Source organism: Mandrillus leucophaeus, unplaced genomic scaffold (genome assembly GCF_000951045.1).
Source record: "Mandrillus leucophaeus isolate KB7577 unplaced genomic scaffold, Mleu.le_1.0 Scaffold1012, whole genome shotgun sequence".
Classification (NCBI taxonomy): domain Eukaryota; kingdom Metazoa; phylum Chordata; class Mammalia; order Primates; family Cercopithecidae; genus Mandrillus; species Mandrillus leucophaeus.
The window spans coordinates 579,531-595,294 of record NW_012098233.1 but is presented as its reverse complement, the minus strand read 5'-3'; the positions used below and the strand labels follow the sequence as shown (position 1 = coordinate 595,294).

At 34.8% G+C, this 15,764-nt stretch overlaps 1 long non-coding RNA gene across 1 annotated transcript; it reads right to left on the bottom strand.

The window, feature by feature from the left end:
* Positions 1–4,128: 4,128 nt before the first annotated feature.
* LOC105536511 lies at positions 4,129–15,027 on the bottom strand. The gene is made up of 2 exons (XR_001005605.1): positions 14,971–15,027; positions 4,129–4,483 (listed from the first exon to the last, which is right to left on the bottom strand). It is a non-coding gene; the product is annotated as an uncharacterized LOC105536511 (long non-coding RNA).
* Between the last annotated feature and the right edge of the window lie 737 nt (positions 15,028–15,764).

Here is a 15,764-nt window from a genome sequence, read left to right as displayed (position 1 = left end):
AAGGTGAAAATCAAGGGGTCATTGACATGGCAACTTGTCTATAGTCTGCCTCAACAGCTACAATTCTCATATGACCCTCATATTTCTTCTCTTCATATACAAGGAGAAATCTCATTCTTCTCTCTTCCACATTCTTAATTATATTTAGGTCTTACTCTTCCAGAAGAAAAAGGGAAAATCGAACCTGAATGTCCCCTGAAAGTGAAGAAATGTCCACACTTCTATGTGCAGATTGGTAAGAACTTTCCGTTTCCATTTTCCTCCTTCACTGGAACGAAGTGAGTGCTGGTAAAATTGCTTCCTTTTACCCCCGGCTGGTGATCGACGCAGATGAGAACAATTGGTATTACTAGTGATGATTGATTATTTCTCTCTAGAGTATCTGAGGGAAACCCAATAACACTTCCTTTTAGGTAAAAAGGAGATACTGGGGCTTAGAGCCCCTCTTGGTTTAATATATGTGCTCTGGGGTATTTTCCGGTGACCGTCTTCAATAAGTAAGAAAAGAGAAAAAACAACTTGGTTGAGAGTTATGTTCCTGCTATATATTATCTACCTATGTGTGTAATATTGAAGATTTCATTCAATGGGTTACAGCAACTCATAGCAAACTGGCAGCAGAAATAGTCTTTGGTTTTTAAATAAAAGTTCTCTAACTGAAACTTTTGATACTGGAATTATCTTCCTTTCCCTTTCTATTATTCTCTTATTGAGTTATAAGGAAACAGAAAATAGAGAGATTCAACCCAGCAGTATGCTTTTTTTTTTTTTTTTTTTTTTTTTGAGGCAGAGTCACACTCCGTCACCCAGGCTGGAGTGCGGTGGCCCCATCTTGGCGCACTGTAATCTCCGCCTCCTAGGTTCAAGTGATTCTTCTGTCTCAGCACCTCAAGTAGCTGGGATTACAGGCATGCACCATGAGGCCCACCTAATTTTTGTACTTTTAGTAGAGAAGGGGTTTCACTATGTTGGCCAGGCTGGTCTCAAACCCCTGGCCTCAAGTGATCTGCCCACCTTGGCCTCCCAAAGTTCTGGGATTATAGGCATGAGCCACTATGCCCGGCCAACAGTATACTTTTAATGGAGTAAAGCGAGACCCAAGTTGTCTCATTCTAAGTCACTCTAGAACAAAATTTATATAGAATTTATAAGGAATAAGATATTGGCAAGGACTCTGAGATAGATGGCACTGTTATTTGGAATTGCTTACTGTCATACTTGGAGAGAGTGAATACATCACTGCCCACTGCCATGTGATGTGCAATGCTCCTTCCTGAGAGAGTCTTACTTTTGCTTCATTCATGCCTTATTTACAGAATGCCTTGGCCATATGAGTAGCTCTGACCAGTGAAATAGGAGTAAACGTGATGTATAGCATTGCTCACTGGAAGCCTGTAGAGCATTCATTGCATGGTTGCAGCCTTGCTTTTCTTCTTTCATAAGATCAAAATAGGGCTGTTCTTTAAGCCTTGGTCCAGCAGTGAAGACAATAAGAGGCAAAGCCGCAACTGAACAGTGAAGGATGAGTAACATGTGCAAGAAATAAACCGTTGTTGCTGTACGGTTGTTGCCACTAAGATTGTTGGGGTTGTTTATTACTGCAAAATAACCTAGAAAAACTATTAGCAAACTTAACTTAAACTCAAAAAAGAACTAAAGCACTCATGTGAATAATTGTGCCTCTTAACACTCACATTCTAAGATAAGCTTCCTCCCTGCTTTTTTCTCCTTTTCTTTCATTTTTTTCTTCATTCATGTTTGTGTGTGTGTACACACATACATAAAAATTTGGTCATCCATAGTAAAATCAAATGTGCTTTTAATAACTTTAGAACTGATCATTTCAAAATACTGAGCATTCTTAAGCTGAAATTTAAACTTGGAAAAAACCACCACAAAGCTAACCTTAAAAATGGAAATAAAACAACCAAAAATGAAGATGGAGTCAATTAGATCTTGGAATTGCTAGGGCAAACAAAAGAAAAGTTTTAATTTTCTGTTTCCTGAATGTTCAATTTTCTTTTCTCTTTCTCTCCCTTGTTCAGTAAAATGAGGAAAACTCTATGACTATATTTTATTTTCACCATTATTATACACAAGGTAGTAAGAATACTAATGCAACCAAGAATGATTTAAGTCTATCTCTATGCCATTCATGGAAAGAAAATCAATAACCATCCTGAAATTGATAATGTAATACTTCTCTATTAGATATGATATCACTAGTAATATTTCTGCTTAGTCAAGGAGGGGAAAATAACTCATTTGCTCACCTACTCTCCTTTTTTTCTCATCAATTCTTTCTCTTGTCAGGACTGTGCTTTCCCTGGACATGATGAAAACACAAGATTGAGTGCCATCCTATTTATTGTTATGGTTTTCCTAATCTAAACTAAGCCTACTTTTGAAATTTCCTGGATGAAAAGGTGGTTAAATCCCAAATGCTTATGGTTCTTCAAAAATATAAACATTCTTTCCCTCTGGGATAATAGAAAGCATACTTTTAGAATGATTCTCTTGGTATTAATTCATATGCTCTATTTGGTTTTTTCCAAACTTGTATTTATTCAGTGGTCATGCAACTTTAGAAATTAAGTTAACAAATGATAATCTCATCTCATATTTATTCTAATGAAAGAAATGGAAAGTAAAGTGCTCACAAAGTGTATGTGTAACTTTTTCCAGTGCTACCTTAATAAGCTTCCTTCCCCAACCCTCAAAAGAGGATAGTCTTAAGTGCTTACAGTGAATTTGTAACAAGAATCTTGTTTTCCACCTCATTCTGTCTCTCTTTCTCTCTCTCTCTCTCTCTCGCACACACACACACACACACACACACACACACACACACACAGACACAGAACTGGTGTCTCAGGTTTCATTACTGCTGTAGACTCTTACAAAGGAAGAATAAAGCATCTTCTTTCTCCATACCTTCCCTGCTCCCTAAAAGTCAGAAATCCTCATTAAATTAATATTTTTTTTAAAGTCTGTGTTCCCCCAAATAAGTAATATATTCAAAAGGGAAATGAACAACATTTTTTAAAGGCGAGATTATTTCAGAGAGATAAGCAGTGAAAGTCCTTTTTTAGTGGGAGCAGGTGTGACTAGTCCAAGGGTTTGAAGTTACCTGAGATTTGCAAAAGGAGCTTTGGCATTTCAGCTTGCTATGGAAAAGTGTGTCCAGATGGCATACATTGCCCAAACCTGGGAGTGGGTTACAAGATTTCTGTGTGCTTTTAGATGAAGGTCAGTGCAGAGAACTGGAATGGCATGAATATCTGAATTTGGTTAAACTCAGAGGAAACCAGTGCCTAAAATGTAGTCAACATCACTGTTCAATTGCAGCAGTGAGAAGCTAAAGGAGCAAGGCTAAGAAGAAAATCATGATGAACTGTTTTTTAGGCATTATATAAACTCAGGAGTTTTTAATGCTTAATGAGAGTCTCAATATTGACTGAATTGAACTTAGTAAGTATTTAGAAGCTTGGAGGATATTTGATTTAACATGGTGAATCAAAATGAAATTCCTTAAACTTGAATATTATGGGGGTAAAATTAATAACAGTTACACATAAAACAATTTGGGCACTATTATAAAAGTTTATGAAATATATATTTATGAGGAAGACTAAAACGCTTAGAATTTAGGGTTGTTAATTTTCAGATAATGACTTTTACTATGTTGGAGAATTAATGAATAGTGGGAACTGCCATAAAACCCTGTGGATTTGGGGAATACCAGTGATCTGATATGAGATTTAGTGTGAATGGGGCTTATTAAATATTTTTAAAACTGGGAGCAGATACATAGTGATTGGCAGAATGTTCATTAAGGGAAGAGAAATTGGCTTTTTCCAATAAATAACTTTGTTATTCGCAAGAGACTATTGAGAAATGATGAACAGGGAAGAAGATATTTAAGTCCCCTATCTCAGACTTCTAATTTCAAAAATGACTTAATCATCTCCATCTGAGAGACGAATACCTACTAGCCAATGTCCTCAGTGTCCTTCAGGAGTGTTTTCCAAATTATTTTTGCGGCTCCTTTGTGAGTCATGAAATCAATCTGGGAAATCACCACAGGCATTTAAAAAAAATCAAATGAAAACATCTGATTGCATCACATAGAATAGGACTCTGTACTGTTTTATTTTTATTACATATATTTTTATATACCTATGTACACCTATAAATACATAAAAATTTGTATAAAGAGTCATAATGAAAACTGCATTTCTGACAGAAATTCAGATCAAATGAGTTGGAGACCTTTGTTTTATTTTACGGAAACTTCCATATTGCTCCTAGCTTAAATATCATTTAAATATGGGCTGAAATTTTAAGATAAGGGAAAACTACACTGCCAGTGAAATGATAAATCCCATGAACTCTGTTTGTTGAAGGGGATGAAACTTTGGGTTGATTGAGAAGTCCATTTGGAGAAGATTCACTACTAGAAGAACGGAAGGTGTCTGGGGTCCTGAAATACAAACAATGATGAAATGGGGTTAAAGTCTTGAGTTTGAGTCTATTTGAGTCTCAAAAAGTGTTCAGTGCCGTGGCTGAATGTCTCAGTAGTTTAGAATAAGCTTCTGTTCAGGTCAGTTTTTAATATACCATCCAGAGGGCTGGTTAAAGGTTTCTACGTTGACTCTCGGGCTGGAGGCTTTGGAGACTTGGCCTTGGCCAGAGGAGCCATAGACCCAGGGAGTATGGCCCAGGCCCAGCAGGAGCAGGCATAGGGAGGGGCTGCTCTGAGTAAACTCTCCACTGTGAGCTCAGCCTGGTGGAAACTGAACCCCTCCCTTCAACTGTTCAACTGTTTTCGACTTTAAATCTCATTAGAGAAGAAAATGAGGGGGAAGTGGTTGTTCACTCCAGGAGAGAGGGAGTCAGGCATGAAAGAGATGATTTTAGTGACCCAATTTCAGACTCTGCCAGCTAGGGCAGATGGAGACTTAATATACCAACTGAAGACTTAATTGTTGTTTCGTGTATTCCATTAATCTGTACGTGGGTGCTCTTCCACAAGATCCTTGATATCCCAACACTTTGGTATCCGGGCAATCCTTTATCCACCATTTTGCAGTGGCCTGCACTATGCACTACAGAACTGAAGTCTCCTAAGGGAAGTCTGAACCTAACACAAGACTATAAAGCATACTGCTCAACTACAAAGAAGAACCATTTTAGATGTAGCTGTCTAAGATTCAAGAAAGCATAAGGGGTACTTACTTTACTTTGCAAGTAGGGAAGTTAGATATTTCATGCAGACTTCTCTTGCAGTTGTAGATGCTAAAACCTAAAAGCAGTCATAAAAGTTTCTAGGGCTGAGACTGCGATGAATAGAAAGACATTTAAGAGGTAACTGTCAGTCAGTCTGAAGCCTCAGGGCCTATCAGACAGACAGTAGCCTCAGTAGCTATCAGAATTTCAGACTAGCATCAATGTGGCTAAGGGAGCAATAATCAAGATGGCAACAATCTTGCGGTGTAGACCAGGAACATTCCCTGCTTTTCTATTGTGACACTTGTCCAGAAATTTTATATTATCCTGTGGATCTATTGTGGTGAGGAGACTTCAAAATGAGTGACACTGAATTTCTTACCATCCAGGCAGGTGGAAGTTTGAAGAAGATTAAATTTGATTTAAAACAATAATGGAATATGAAAGCCTGTATGCAGTGTTGTGATGTGATACACACATACACACATAAATATATATAGCATATTCATTTAAAATTAATGTATATTTCTAATGCATTTAGTTCTCATTTCAAATTTATTCATACACATTAGGTTTAGTGTAGAGTTTATGTGTATGGTCTCTGGAGTCAGATAGCTACAGCATGAATCTCAGCTTATTTACTATGTGATCTCGTACAACTTTCTTACCTCTCTGAGTTTTAGTTTCTCACCCATAAAATGAGGATAATAGCATGGTTCATCTGTTTAAGTGATTCTTGATTGCTAAATTTCTTAGAAATTTCTCTGGAACATAGAAAGAATTTAGTAAATAATAGATCTCTTTAAAAGTTCTCTTATTAAAGCATAAGCTATTTTCTCTTTTGAATACATGCATTTGACATTTTAACTTATTTTCTGTATTTTTTATTTGCTTATATATACAATTTACTCTCCAAACTGCACTTTACTCTGTCACTTCATAAATTAGTTTTCACCCCATGTACCTGTACACTTGCACTCCTTCCGCCAAATTCTATGCTCAAAGTCTGACCAAGAGTTTATTTAGTGTTTTCTCCTCTTCCACTCTCAATTTTGTGTTTCTTATGTGGCAGTAAAAATGTTGGACACAATTTTACTTCTAGTTTCATGACTGTCTGAGACTGAGCATCAAGTTCCACTTTATTTATGTATCACTGCATTCTCCATCCCAATTCCTGATACTGGATTCTAGGCTGCACCTTAGTCTGTGCATTCAGTTAACAAACATTTTTTTGCTTGTTTTCGCTCTGCCAGGCAATGTGACAATCACTAAAGACTGTCACAGATAAAATAACCCCTGATATCCATTGATATAGCTGTAAATCTTGCATTCACATGGTATGGCTTTACTAGCCAATAAAGTTCCCCTTTTACTTAAACCAATGTCTTAGTCTATCTGGGCTTCTATAACAAAATGTCACAGACTAGGTAGCTTATAAGCAGCTCAAGTCTATTTCTTACAAATCTGGACACTGGAAAGTCCAAGATTAAGGTGCCAACAGATTCAGTGTCTGGTGAGATCCTGTTTTCTGGTTTATATGTGACACCTTCTAGCTGTGTCCTCATGTACTGTAAGGATCAACACACCTCCCTGGGGACTACTGGTATCTTTGGATCTTTGTCCTCTCCAAATATCATGTTGAAATGTGACTCCCAATTTAGGAAATGGGGCCTAATGAGGTGTTGGATTATGAGGGCATATTTTTCTTGAATGGCTTGGTGTTGTCCCCTTAGTAATGAGTGAATTCTCGCTCTATTAGTTCATGAGAGAGAGGTTGTTTAAAAGAGCCTGGCACCTCCTTTCTCTCTTGCTCTCTCATAACACCTCTGCTTCCTATTTGCCTTCTACCTGGTTGAAAGCTTCCTGAGGCCCTCACCAGAAACAGCAGCCAGCACTGTGTTTCTTGTACAGTTTACAGAAACACGAGCCAAAATAAATCCTTTTTCTTTATAAATTACCCAGCATCATGTGTTCCTTTGTAGCAATGCAAAATGGACTAAAATAGTCACTAATCCCATTTATGAGGGCCCCACCCTTATGACTTACTCACCTCTCAATGGCCTCAACTCCTAACACCATCACATTGGTGATTAAGTTTCAACATAAGAATTTAGGGGCCGACTGGATAGGACACAAACATTAAAACCATAGCAACTAGTTTGAGTTGTGTTTCTTTCACTTATCACCCTAAATGTCCTGAGTAGTATGAGACCATTTCATCATATACTAAATCCTCATGTGCTCTAGAGTCTTATTCTGTATGATCTATTCTACTGTATTGATTTATTAATTTGTACCAGTCCTTGGACTTGAATTGCATTGTTTTATTATAGTAGCTTTTCAATATATTGTAATGTATTACTGGAAGAGTCTTTACTAATCACACATTCACATTTTGGAGGTAGTATTTTATATGGTGATTTTTCCAAGTGACTTTTAGATTTATTTTGTCTTGTTTTATTTATAAAGCATAGAAAAGAAACAAGAACTCAGAGGTATATGTTGGTGTTTTTACTTAGAATATAGTAATTTTATGTGTTAATTTTGAAGGATTGAATCTATACAATATTGAATTTGACAATACAAGAGAACAGTGTATTTTTCATTTATTCAAATCATTTACAATACTTAAGTGAATTTTAATGTTTACTTCCATACAGTTATATTGATTTCTAGATTGATTTACTCAGAAATAAGAAAATTATTTTTTATACTTTCTTTTCTTTTCTTTTCTTTTTTTTTCTTTTCTTTTTTTTTTTTTCCTGAGACAGAGACTCGCTCTGTTGCCAGGCTGGATTGCAGTAGCATGGTCACTGTGACCTCCGCCTCCTGGGTTCAAGCAATTCTCCTGCTTCAGCCTCCCAAGTAGCTGAGACTATAGGCGCATGCCAGCATGCCCAGCTAATTTTTGTATTTTTAGTAGAGATGGGGTTTCACCATGTTGGCCAGAATGGTCTTGATCTCTTGACCTTGTGATCTGCCCTCTTCGGCCTCCCAGAGTACTGGGATTACAGGCGTGTGCCACCGTGCCTGGCCCCTTTTGTTATACTTTCTAAATTGTTATTATTTGTGTAAATGAAGGATTTTTATTTTTATAATATGCTATCTTCAGGTATTCTCATTTTAATTTCAATTGTTTTTGTTTCCAAGTATTCAAACTATCACTGCACATAATAAAAAGTTTGCTTCTCACTTAATTTTCTTGTTTAATTATATTGATGTACCTTTCAAACAATTTAAAATAAAGCGGTAACAATTGTCTTACTCTTGACTTTACTAAGAATGCTTATTACACAATTAGGCATAAGGTTTCTGCCTCAAAAAATTATATACGGATGTTTAACTTTTAAAATGCCTTCTTTGTATTATATGAAGATCTTTATTTGACCGACTTTTATATGATTTTTAATTGATATCAAACCTTTTTTTTGTGTGTGTGTGTGTGTGTGTTTCTAGAATAAATCTTTTTTGGCTTTGCTATGCTCTTTTAACCTTTATTTGCATTGAAAATAATGAGAATCACATGTTGTCTCATGCTAGATGTTTTTGAAACTTTTTTTTACCCCTATCTGTAGAATAATTTAAATTACAGAAAAATAACTGTTTTTTCAAATAAATGTACTTTTTGAGAATACCAACAAGAGCTTGTCACCATTCTTTTAGAAAAAATGTACCTACATTACACAGAAAGCCTAAGATCCCAACTAATTTCCTAAAGTATAACTGAAAAATGTGAACATTTGTAAGAGTAACAAACTATTTGTTTAGGATTTAATTTGATTAAAACATAACTTCTAATCTCAAAGCAATTGACATGGTTTTTAACAATTACATGCTTTGTATGCAGAAAAACCTTTTCTTCTATTTAAGTCAGTTTTTTCACTTAAATTGCTTTAATTCTCTAAAATTTCCTCCAGTATTTTTCTTAAAAAAATATGGATACTAATTGCACAGCACTAGTCAAAAAGAAGATCATGCTGAAAGAATGGTAGAGGATAAGACATAATGGTACAGTTGCCTTGTGTATGACACTGTGATGTACTGATCATCAGCCATATCTATGCCTGACTCTGCCAGCCTATCAAGTGCATTTTTATTGCAACTTGAATATTTTCATGCACACCATTTTCATGAAAATGTTTTACAAAGTTTAGGGGATTAAAATGTAATTTTTTCCTATATTACCATTGGCCAAACCTTTGTACTGAGAAATAAATATATTCTCAGAAATTTGGGTATTGAAAAGCAAGAGGCTTTCTATCAAGAAAAGTTTCCATTTTAAAAACATAGAAATATTTTCTATTCTTGCAAAAACCTATGTGTAATCTTCAAATCTTTTAAAAGTTCACATTCCAAAACAAGTTTTGAAATATTTGTTGCTAGAGTTTCATCTTTCCTAGAGAATTTTCATGTCTACTACTACCACAGATAAATTTTGGAGCACTTATTATTAAGATAAACTTGATAAGACAATTTTTACTTGTTCATGTATTGAAATTGTACAATTTCAAATATACTAGATGTGTCCTCCAAGTTATTTATAAGTGGAAAAAATTCAACTTCATATTTAAATATTAAGAAATACTTAAATGCAAGTAATAGAAGGGCAATGGCAGTAATAGAATCTTTACTTCTGAGGTAGTTTTAGTCAAAAGTAACAGATGCCAAGAACAAAATGGAACTTATTGAGATAATATTGATGCCTAATGAGATCAGAGACCTTAGGAAAGGTTGACACCAGGACAGTTCCAGAAAACTTTCCAGCAGAGACACTGGGACTTCTTTTTGGAGCCAGAACTTTAATGTGACCCATCTCAAAATAATTCTGTCTCTTTCTCTTTCCATTAAAAACTTTAAGTTCCTGGATAAATAATCTGGGTTAGAAGTATCAATTGTCCACTGTTGCTTTGATATTTGATGGCCACTGTGAGATGGTCATCAGATGCAAGTATGGTCACCCTGGACCTATTCCTGTATATCAATGACAATAAGTACAGTAAAGGGCATTTTTAGCTATATTGATGTTTTTCAAAACTATCATATTGCAATTCTAATCTTTCTGGAATTATTCACTATGTTCACTATTCCCAGTAGTGAGCAAAATAATTTTTACCATTTATATTTAATTGTGAGTTGTTTAATTCTATCCTGATCATGGGTGTTTCAGGACAAATATCCTACTTGGGAATTCCTTATATCTTAAGCAGATGAATGAGAAGAATGGAAAATTGGCTGCTGTTTTTTAAATACAAAAATATCTACAAATAATAGAATTAATAACTATAAGTTAAAATTGAATTTTTAAGTCTGCATCTAATATTAAAATGCTATTTTTTGAAGCTATGTGCAAAGTTTCAGTTTGTAGGATTGCATCCTGAGACTGCATCATCCCCATCAACCGAAATCTTTACTTCTAGGAGTTAAAGAGTGTATGTTTCTTTATATTGATAATTTACTTTATATTAATAAGTAAGAAAGGCTTAATGACTTGGTAATGGTTACATAATCTGACATGCCTTATATAAGTATCTACATACAAACCTCTTGGAGGTGTCAGACAAAGAAGATCTTGAATCTTTTTTTTTTTTTTTTTTTTTTTTTTTTTTGAGACGGAGTCTTACTCTGTCACCCAGGCTGGAGTACAGTGGCCGGATCTCAGCTCACTGCAAGCTCCGCCTCCCGGGTTTATGCCATTCTCCTGTCTCAGCCTCCCAAGTAGCTGGGACTATAGGCGCCCGCCACCTCGCTGGGCTAGCTTTTTGTATTTTTTTTAGTAGAGACGGGGTTTCACCGTGTTAGCCAGGATGGTCTTGATCTCCTGACCTCGTGATCCGCCGTCTCGGCCTCCCAAAGTGCTGGGATTACAGGCTTCAGCCACCGTGCCCGGCCTAGATCTTGAGTCTTTACTGATCTCAGTTGAAAGTGAGTTTCTATTTTGTGTGGCATGTATTTAAGATAGTGAACACAGGAGCAATTTGTTGCTGCATAATTATGTTAAACTTTTAAAATTTGACTAGCGTATTTTAATGATAAATTTCTAATAAAATTAAATAACTTTATAGAATTTCAAATTTATTTCTACATTGCAGAAGTTCATTCTATGATGGTTATATTTTAACTTTGAAACATTGACTCTGGTTAAATGTTGATTTTAATTCTCAGGCATTCGACAGTTCACCAAAAAATCTTCCCAGTATACCTCTGTTATAGATAAAATTCTCTTTAAACAGTGATTGTAATAAGGGAATATGGTGACTTGCGTGCTTTTTGGAAAATAGCCATCTTTTATTAGGAGAAGTCTTCCCTTGACTCAGGAGCAGTTTCAGGATACGCATATATAGAGTAACGAGGAAAGGAGAGTATATATTATCTATTCACTAATTCTGGCAATTTGGGATGCTTGAGGTAGATACTAAATTTACTTCTTATTTTTTTGGATTATGGTAGACCTTTGGAATCTACATGCAACATTTGATACTGTGTGTGACTCCTGATGAACACGCTGAAGATACATGATGTCCAGTAATTTTTACTGGGGATAATACCTACAACATACATAAGATGATGTTATTAAAATACATTTAAAATTACACAAGACATTTTAAAATTATTTAAGATAATGTATATAAAGAGTTTAACACAAATTTCAATTACCTTGGCTTAAGATGATTTAACTGTTTTGTAAGTTAACCAAGACCTACCATTTACTTCCTATTTAGTCTATGGCTGAATTTGGCATTTTTGAAAATCTTTTGATATCCTCTGAGAACTTATTATTATTTGTACTAATTTACTTCCTAATGAAAGCTATTAACAAGATTTACTTTAGGAAGTTTATCTCAGACAGGTTTATGTCCTTATGGAGCTTACAGTGTTAATTTCAAAGATGAAAAGGAAAGTTGTGTGTGAAACAGCACAGAGTACTTTGCAGCTTGTCCCAGGAGTTACAGGGAGTAGCATGGACTGTGGAAACTCACATAAAGTTCTTCAAAATTTACTGTTTCTTTTGCTTCCTGAAAATTGTAATCAGTTCCTCTTTTCCTACTTAACATGAAAAATAAGTCCAATGGAATAGTCCATTCATTAATAAAGTTCTATTATTTTTTCTTCATGAAATGACTAATTTAACAAATTAAATCCTTCATTTATTAAGGTTTGTCTATTACTTATTTTTCCTCTATTCATTTCTGTACAAACCACAGAGATTTATTTTTAAATTTTCTTAGCACTATCAATGTACCTATTTAAGGATAATTTATAGCACATCTGTTGTATTAGTTGGGATATTTTAAATTAAATTCACAGAACTTTATATTAAGTAGAAATACCATTTCAGAGGAGGACTCTGAATATCTTTATTTAGACTATGATATGGTTTGGCTCTGCATCCCCACCCAAATCTCATGACATATTGTAATCCCCACCTGTCGAGGGAGGGACCAGGCGGGATATGATTGGATCGTGAGGGTGGTTTCCCCCATGCTGCCCTCAGGATACTGAGTAACTCAGCAGAGCTGATGGTTTTAAAGTGTGACACTTCATTCTTGCACTTCTCTCTCCTGCCACTATGTGAAGAAGGTCCTAGCTTTCTCTTTGCCTTCCACTATGATTGTAAGCTTTTTGAATCCTCCCCAGCGATGAGGAACTATGAGCCAGTTAAACCTCTTTCTTTTATAAATGACTCAGTCTTGGTATTTATTTATAACAGTGTGAACATGGACTAATATAGACCATATACATAATGCTTAACAAATTATTGCCAGAGGAATGTGGCATATACCATGATGGGTCTAGATTGGGCTGTTTGCCTGGAGAAGAGGTGCTGGAGGTAGAAGTTGAAGATGTGTGTATAAGACAAAGGAGAAAACTGCTAACAAAGTCTGACATGTAGTTTCCTTAAGAATAAAACTTTGTATTTTATTAATTTTTTTTTTTTTTTTTACTGTTCTTGGAAGATAATCTGGTTCAAAACTAATGCTCAAAAAATCATTGTTGAATAAATGAATGAATGGGCAATACTGTTTCCTAACACAGTACATTACACTTCTGAGGAAGTCTGCTAGTTTCTAGGACTGCAATGATTATCTATCCTTAGGTCAACGGTATAATAAAACATTATTAAATATTGTGACTCAGATTTGCATAATACAAATTACTATAATATGAATGAATCCATAATTCTTCAGTATATGGTGGTTTTTCTAACTGCATTGGAAATCCTTTGAGAACAAAGATAACAGAATCTACTTTTTGGTGTCCCAATATAGCAAGTAAATGTTCACCTAGTTAAATTGTGTTTGAATGAAGAGGGTTAAAAATGAGAGTTACTAACCAAATAGAGGATTAATTTGGTAGAATAAGCTCTAGTCTTGGTAAAGCTATATTTTTGTAGAATCTGATATATTCAGTTCTGTTAGTTAAATTAGCTACTTAATTATATTTGTTTATTTTACTTTGTGAGTTATGTCTTCTGTAAAGTCTGAAGATAAGAGAGTGAATTATTATAATATACATCCAAAAATTACATAACACTTACATAAAACTTCTATATCATAGGTGATTCATTTACTTGTGATTAGATATTTAGAAGATTGCAGCATGTAATTTAAAGATAAGGAATTCAAAGTTTTTCATCCACATTTATGTTCTTTGAGAATGAACAACTGTAGACTGTGAGACATGAGTTCCTTTTTCTATACCTTTCTATACTTTGAATGAGTACTCAAATAATTATCTGATTTCTATTTGTGATGTAACTATGAATTAATTACACACGGAGATTCTGTTTTGAATGAATTTTGTTATTCGACATTTTTGTGCCTCCGTAATGTTTTTTTTTTTTTCTATTCATACTTTAATATTCTGCTTTTTGGAATATATTACAGTAGTGAAACAAGACATTTATTATTGCTAATTAATGGTCATGTTACATGGTACAGATATATAATTTTAAATACTTATTTTTATTTAAACTATGGAGTGCTTTGATTAAAAATATTTTTCTAATATTATAAATATTTGATCCTTGAAAAAATTGAAAACCATGTTTATAAATGGAAATCAGAATCTTTGGGCGGGAGGTCTTTGGCAAGGCAACTATTTTACACAAACAACTGAATCTGTTGGAGGGGACCACACGAAGCCTGCATCCCCTTTTGAACCCTCAGTAGCATCCTCCAGGGAAAGTCACTGTGTGAAGATTGTTTAAATGGCAGCAGTAGGGTGCATAGTAACACTGCTCCTCAAAGGAAGCATCACCTTATCTGACCCAGTCTTGGAGTTAATCAGGCGCCTGCTTCAGCCAGTTGACAATAATGTCTCCAACTATTTCCATTTTTTAGCATTCAGGAGCCATCTGAGGACATATTTTGTTTGTATAATAGATCTTCACAGGATATGTTTTGTCAAAACTTAGGATGAACTTGGTCTTTTGCTGGATTTTAACTTCTAATAATACATAACTGTAAGGATTTCTCAAGTTCTACGATGGCATTGATTAAGCATCCTAACAATGATATCAAAAAACATGCTCTTGCCTACCTGAGCCATTTGGTAGAATAAAAGGTAACATCTTTTGGATTTGCAATAAGTATTTGAAGGGTTGCCCTTTTCATTTAACCTTTTCTGAGACATTAAGTGTATGGTTTTCTTCCCCTATAATGAGCTTCTTAATTTAAAGAAGTATAAAGTTCTGTTTGTGAAAAAAGCTATTATGCAGCTTGAAATGTAGGCAGCAGTTACCTTGTTCAGTTTGTGGGAAATGATCCTCTTGGCAAAGCACTTCAAATGTAAAGAGCTGTGGAGAACACAGAGTTGGTTTGATTAATACAGCATGTTCAGTTATGATTCTGTCTATCATGGTCTTGATTAATACAGCATGTTCAATTATGATTCTGTCTATCTCTTCACTGCTTCAGTGGTTAAGCATATGCCGTTAGCTGCCAGAGTCAACACTCATATTTTTCTTTCCATTCTGTGAGAAGAACTTCAAATGTTATTATTCGTAAAGTCCTTTACTGCAGCCTGTTGGTCTGGACTAAGAACACACATTATTCCATGTCATATTAAGAATTCCAACCTAGAAAGGTCAACTGTTAGGTTTATCACAGTGTTTATGGAGGTGCCGAGTATTTACTTACAACTGTAGAGTATTTGAGATATTTTTTAAATTTATAAATTAGAATGAAATATTGCTACAGTAATTAGCAATGTAGCATCATTATAATTTTTCTACTACAGCATTTTTTTTTCATTATTTGTCACTCCTACTTCTGTATATACAAGCAAACCAGTGATTGTAAAAAACAACAATTAAGTATAAGTTGATAAATGACAGTATTCATTTCCCATTTTTTTTTATTATTATACTTTAAGTTCTAGGATACATGTGCACAATGTGCAGGTTTGTTACATATGTATACATGTGCCATGTTGGTGTGCTGCACCCATTATTATTATTATTTTTTTTTTTTGAGATGGAGTTCTACTCATGTTGCCCAGGCTAGAGTGCAATAGCGCAATCTCGGCTCACTGCA